We start from the raw sequence: 6,439 nt of genomic DNA, 5'->3' as shown, positions 1-6,439 counted from the left end.
AAACAAAGATATATGGGATAAGTAAAGCTTTTCTGGATTTCTTGAAACGCGGCTGAAATGGTTTTCAGTATTTTTCAGCCCCTATACTTTGGGTCAGTACTACTATTCTTCATCAGTTGATATTACAGTAATGGTATGAAGCAAATACCTAATAACTGGTCAACAAGTTATGCTCATTTTCTTGACAATAGTAGTAACCTGATAAAGAGTTGTAGTACTGTTCCATCAAAGTGTAAGGGCTGGAAAATACCGAAATGCGTCAGCCACCTAAAGCGTTGGAAAAATGGTCTTCAGGTAAAACCCCGCCTTTATTAATTATTGCGAAAAGGCTGCACTTTGCTAAGTGTTAAAAAATTATATTTTCTAGTCGTCTAGTTCAATCGTTTATTTGTATTGTGCGAAATATATTTATAAATTGAGACCATTATGTCATAAAGTAATAATGCAATCTTGAAAACATTCCAGATATTATGTTCTACACACTAATACGGCTCATGCAGACTGTGACTAAAGCAAACCTCCGACTGAGTGTTCCTTAAGTGACTGTTTTTTTAAACGATTTTTACTGTACTGTACCCTGCCTTTCAAGTCAAAGAAGATAGTTAATTCAGTATTAACCGCCTGATTTTTACTTCTCAAGCTTCTCAAGCTTCTTGTTTTTAATTTAAACAATGCGGGAAGCCCCGTGATCGCTTTTTTAAACGGAAGTCAAAAAGTAAACAGAGGCTGAGATTTTTCTAGCAAGCAGCTTATTTCTTGCATGGTGTCTGTAAATTTAAAAGGAAATGCATGGGAGACGAGTATTTAGTTCAAGATATCGAACTAAAGAAAGAGGAAGCCAAAAGCTAAAATGTGCACTGAAATGTGTGTAAAGCTGAAGTCATGATCACTGATCGAAAAATTCTCTGAAAACAAACAATGACTAAACATAATTAACAATCATTTGAAAGTTTTTTGAGGCAGAAACGTCGGATTTAATTCCACGTGGCTTATTACTTAATTATATTTTGGATGAAAGCAAACAAAAAGTAAACTGAAAATTGCGATAAAAGATCTTGAAACTTGAAACATTAGATTATTATAAAGGAAAATGTTTTATTTATTTTAGGCAAAAGATATTTCAATATGGTCTATTACTATACTGAATCAAAGTCTCTTCGAGATACCGACTTTTTTGCATGAAGTATGAGTCGAAGGTTTATCCTGTGCATTGTTTTTCAACGGACTTATCATTACAGTTGCTTTGTAGTTTAGTTTAACAATTTCCTATCTTCGCGGAGGAAATGCAGCCATATAATTTTGTCAAAAATGGCTCGTCCGTGCCGGGTATTTATACACATATTCCTCAACATTACACAAATAAACAGTGCAAATTTCACCGAGATCTGACAATTCTTTACTTTAAAATTGCAAGGACCTTTCGAGGCAGTCGATTACGGCAGCGAAATTAGAAAATGAAACAGCAAAATATGCGTTCGACGCTTTGTTTTGCGACGCCATACTGATTTGAATTGTTATAGGTAGACCGCTGTTCAATGTGTTCAAGGCCGTATCGTTACGATTGCTCCACGAAAAAGCACGAAAAAAATACGGATATTTCCGACTACTGTCGGAGAAAACATTGCGCATATAATTGCGGCGTAAACAAATCGATACACCCAAGCTGCGTTTTTTCTAGGCTCTGCGAGGGTCGGATATCAAGACAGCTTCTTCGTGGGCTTAAGAAGAATTAAACAAAAGCCATATCTACAGTGAATGATTTCGAATTATATTTGAAGATGAAATACGAAAGAATTTTGCTGTCTTTGACTGAAGTCCCACTCAAACTGCGTAGATACGATCGCATGTTGTAAAGCCGATTCATGCAACATTGCTGTCAACGCGAGGTCACGTCCCTAACGACCTAGGCTGATGACGAAATAGAATGGCGCTTGTAGCGACCAAATTTGGCCTAATTTTTAACCGCTCCTAAGCTGAAAGAAGGCCACATCTCTTGCATTTGTTTTAACTTCAATAATATCTTTGAAAAGAGCGAGTTTTTTGGTATGGTTTATTTTTGACGTTTGTAATTTTTAAACGATGTAAGTGCTAGTGATTATTTATTCGTGTTTTAGCGTTAGTTACGCAATCCATTGTTTGTCCGACGCTTTTTATAGATCGCCTTTCAGACACACGTGCGTTGAGATAAGAAAGCTGACATGTCACTTTTAAAATTGTTATATAAGGGCCGAATCGCACTAGCGGACAAATTTTGTAACAATTGGTAGATTTCATCATTAACGTGTCACTTGTTACAGAAAACAAGTGCGAGTGCGTTTTTTGAGACCTAGAACTTGTCCAACATTTTAGGAAAACAAAGAAGCAGTTGTCTTATGATAAGTCCGCGTTGCACGCGCGATAGATGTTGTCAAACAATTGCAAAAACAAGTGCGAACGACTTGTTGGACAAGGGCAAATTTTGTCAAAACGGACAAATCATCAAAGGGGACGAAGTCCTGCCTCAAGGCAGGACAATTCATGACAAGTCGCATTCCCATGCCCCTCGTAATGCCAGATAACAATACGTTGTTGATTGGCTATTGTGTTTGGCCCAAATTGCACCGAAAAACAACACGCACTCAAAAGTTGTTGGGATAGTATGCACCGTGATGTGGCTCTCACTATCATAATCCAGCCGCAAAATCTTTTCGCGAGAGGCAAAGCATATTTATAGGTGAAGTGTTTCGGCCAAATGTAAGAATGAGAAAAGAAAAAGTTATCTTGAGACGACTCATCATTCTACTGCATGAGAACACGCGTACTTTAAATGCGAATTGTTTTAAAGTTTTTTTACCGCGTTGTGCTGCATATTTACTGTTTGCCCAAGACGGCCGTGCTGAGAAATGTACAGGGATGGCAGAAGCACGTGCAGAGCTATTGTACTAATAATTACACCTTTTGTTTTCTTCAAAATGTCTCTGACTTGTCGCGACAATTTTGTTTTTGTAAAAAATGTTATGACATTTAAAACTTGTCTGCTAGTGCGATTCGGCCCTAACGTTTGTAAATGTGACAAGTCACGTTTTTTCCACGAGATCGCAAGTGATCACCCACAGCGGAAAGTAATCCCTTGAGAAATTAAAACAGTCCCTTGAGAAATTAAAAAAGTCCCTTGAGAGTTAACAAGAATGTGAATTTTGCCCAACATAACTGCTATTCTCCTACTTTCGCTTGTAAACACGCAAAAAAGTCGAAAAAATGGAGTCTGACCACGTTTGAAATATGCAAGAAAAAGAAAATGATGGTAAAAATTATTACAACGCTACAGCAACTATACCGTGCTACTATACCGTGGAATTTGCTGAGAGATCTGATCAGCAATAAAATGGAATAACAAACAAGACTGATCATACTACGTGTTTTCACGTAGTATGATTTGTAGTTCCAAAACTCATTCAGCCTGCGTTGTGGCGCAAACAATATACTGCAGTAGAATTGGTTCATTTCTCTTATGAATAATTGTTGAATGAATTCAAAAGAGGAATGAAAAAATGGAAAGAATTTTCACGTTCACGACAAACGCAAACCACTTACTTTGACAGAAACAAACATTCGTGGGAAAAGCAAACTCGCACGTGGTCGTGCGTGTTGCCAGTAGAGTTGGCAACCGCTGATCAAAATGGCAGGCTCAAGGTTATATCGCCAAGATGGCGGCGGATTCTTGTTTTCAGTTGGATTTAATGCAGACCAATTTGGTGGCAGTAGTGGCTCTCCATGGATTTTGAACGGTTCTTTGAATACTTTTATTGACAACCTGTTTCTATTTTTGCGAAGCCAATATTTACCAATATTTAAATCGTTATCGATAAAATGATGCTTAATTAGCTATTTCGTACTAATTTTATTACATTTGTGACAAATAAATGGCTTTTGAGATAAGGTGAGTTTTGATGAAATTGCCAGAAATCGCAAAGTCACGTGTATATAATACCTCAGCACCCAAACATTTTTTTGGCTTTTTTGTAAAGTTTAATGATGGCTTTCATCGCCCACATAAAAATAATGTATATAACATGTTGCTCATTGTAGATATTTGTCATTAATTAAAGGCTATTTCCAGCAGTGCCAAATGTGTACCTTACTAAAGACCGAGTCAGGATACATTGTACTTTGAGAATATACATTGTACGTTGAGTCCAATAACCATAGAATATTTCCCAGTGAATTTTATTTTCAGAAGTCTTTTTGTCTTGTGAAGATGGTCACTCAAAATCAGGTAATTAAGTATGCATAAATTACTGAAAAATGGCCATATTTTTGCACAGGGTCCCATAACTTGAAGGGAATAAAATATTTTACTACGATTTCCAGTTGAGTGCGACGCGAACAAAGTTTGGTGACGAAGTTTCAACATAACAACGGCATTGTTGTCAAGGGCAAACTTCTCTGTTACCATTGGTAACAAATTTGCGTTTGTAACTGTCTTGCTCGACAATCTCGATGCTTAAATAAATACAAACACTACAAATATCGTCAGCAACACTTTATTACGCTTTCAAATAAAAAATATATACACAGAGACAACGATAAAAGAAACAAATAACGAAATATATTATGCCTTAGCTGTTTTATATCGACGGTAACAGATCTGTGTTGAGAGTTGACGTTATGTTCAACGTGCGTCACTTTACCTTCATCGTTAGAGTTACTGTTCAACTGAAATTAAATCGTTTTCCAACTCCAGGGATTTTCTAGCAGCTTTAAGAATTCCTTCAGCTTTAAATAATATATCTTTCTCAAGTGCAAAATGAAATATTCGCGCACTGAAATGAGGAACATTTGGCGCTTCGAAAAGCTGACAAAAGCTAACACCATTTCGGATCGAAATTTCAAAAAGTAAGCCAATCACAAAATTGCTCAATTAAAACTGACGCCATCTTGGATCGAAATTAGCCAATCAAAAAATTGCTCTGTTTCCCGAGAGGTCCTCCTTGTATAAAAGAACAAGGGCGGTCAGTACCTGTTTACGACAGTTACCAATGGAAACAGAGAAGTTTGCCCTTGACAACAATGCCGTTGTTATGTTGAAACCTCGTCACCAAACTTTGTTCGCGTCGCACTCAACTGGAAATCGTAGTAATCTAATGTTTTGTCACAATAAATAACTCATCATGCCCAACATTTGTACCAAGATTGAGCGAAATCCGTGATTTTAGATGTATCACCTTCTGCCTGTTTCCGCCTGGTTTTCCTGTGGACACATTCTTAATACGGACAACGGAAACTAAATCACGGCCCCAGGGAACAAATTCCTATAAACTTATCCTCCTTATTACGGACAGTTCGGTGATCAGGCGATGAAATTTTGTGTTCCTGATACAATGCACTGTTTGTGGTTACAAAAACAACATTGTAACGCTTTATTCTTTTTAAACGTTTTCCGATTTGTGCTTAGTGTTAATGTTTTATACCTGCAGCATTGCGTTGCAAAACATTTCGAGTTATTAAATACTTTTAAAAGTGACGTCATAGTGGTGACCTCTGTAATACGGACACCTCTCTAATACGGGAACTTAACAAATCGACCACATTTTTCCATGGCCTACACTCTTAGAGACCATAGAAATGACGTCAGAAAATGTTCAAAAATCAAGTGGGACCACGAGCCGTAGGCGAGTGGTTTCACTGCAAAGCCTTATTGTTTCACTTGCGAAGCGAAGCCTCAGAAGTTAATTAGTAAAAAAAAGACATAGTACTGGTCTGGTTCTTTTTAATATGACAAGATCAAGAAGAACATGAAGAAGAAGAGATTAAAGCAGAAAACAATGAGATAAAAACAAAACAAAACAAAAAAAAAAAACAGTTGAATATATTTGCCCAATATTTAAACCACCGGTCCTGGAACACGGTTTTAAAGTTCTTACACTGCGTGAAGATTTGGCGTTCCTCGTTGGTTTGTCGTTGTAGTTTTACTAGCAGGATGATGATCCGGCAACAAAACTCCAAGGAAAAGAAGAACAAAATCGTCATCGCAATATAATTTGCAGACACGAAAGTTATAAGAACTTAACACTTCATTATAGACGAAAAATTAATGAGCAATTGAGCAGCATTTCTGGAAATGATGTTTGGAATATAATTCCCTGTATGACTGTTATATACAGCGAAACACTTTGTGACAATTTGCAACATTCGCTGTTTGTAGTGTAATTTTCTTTCTTAAAAGCAACAGAAAACGCACAGAATTGAAAGGAGTCTATGGGCCTGTTTACATGATTCCCGAATGCTTTATTCTACTGGTCCTCTACTGTAGGTAAGAGTTCATGTTGTTAATTTCTTGGACAAGGGGCATTGTTCTCTCGAAAGGAACGAGCCATTCATGTGAGACCTTGGGACAGGGTCTACCCGATCCCCTTAGGCAACCAATAACGTTATTCGAGATGTCATAGCAAAGTATTAG

This window comes from Oculina patagonica, chromosome 12, assembly GCF_052425735.1.
Source record: "Oculina patagonica isolate OP01 chromosome 12, crgOcupat, whole genome shotgun sequence".
NCBI lineage: Eukaryota > Metazoa > Cnidaria > Anthozoa > Scleractinia > Oculinidae > Oculina > Oculina patagonica.
This window is presented reverse-complemented; position numbering follows the sequence as displayed.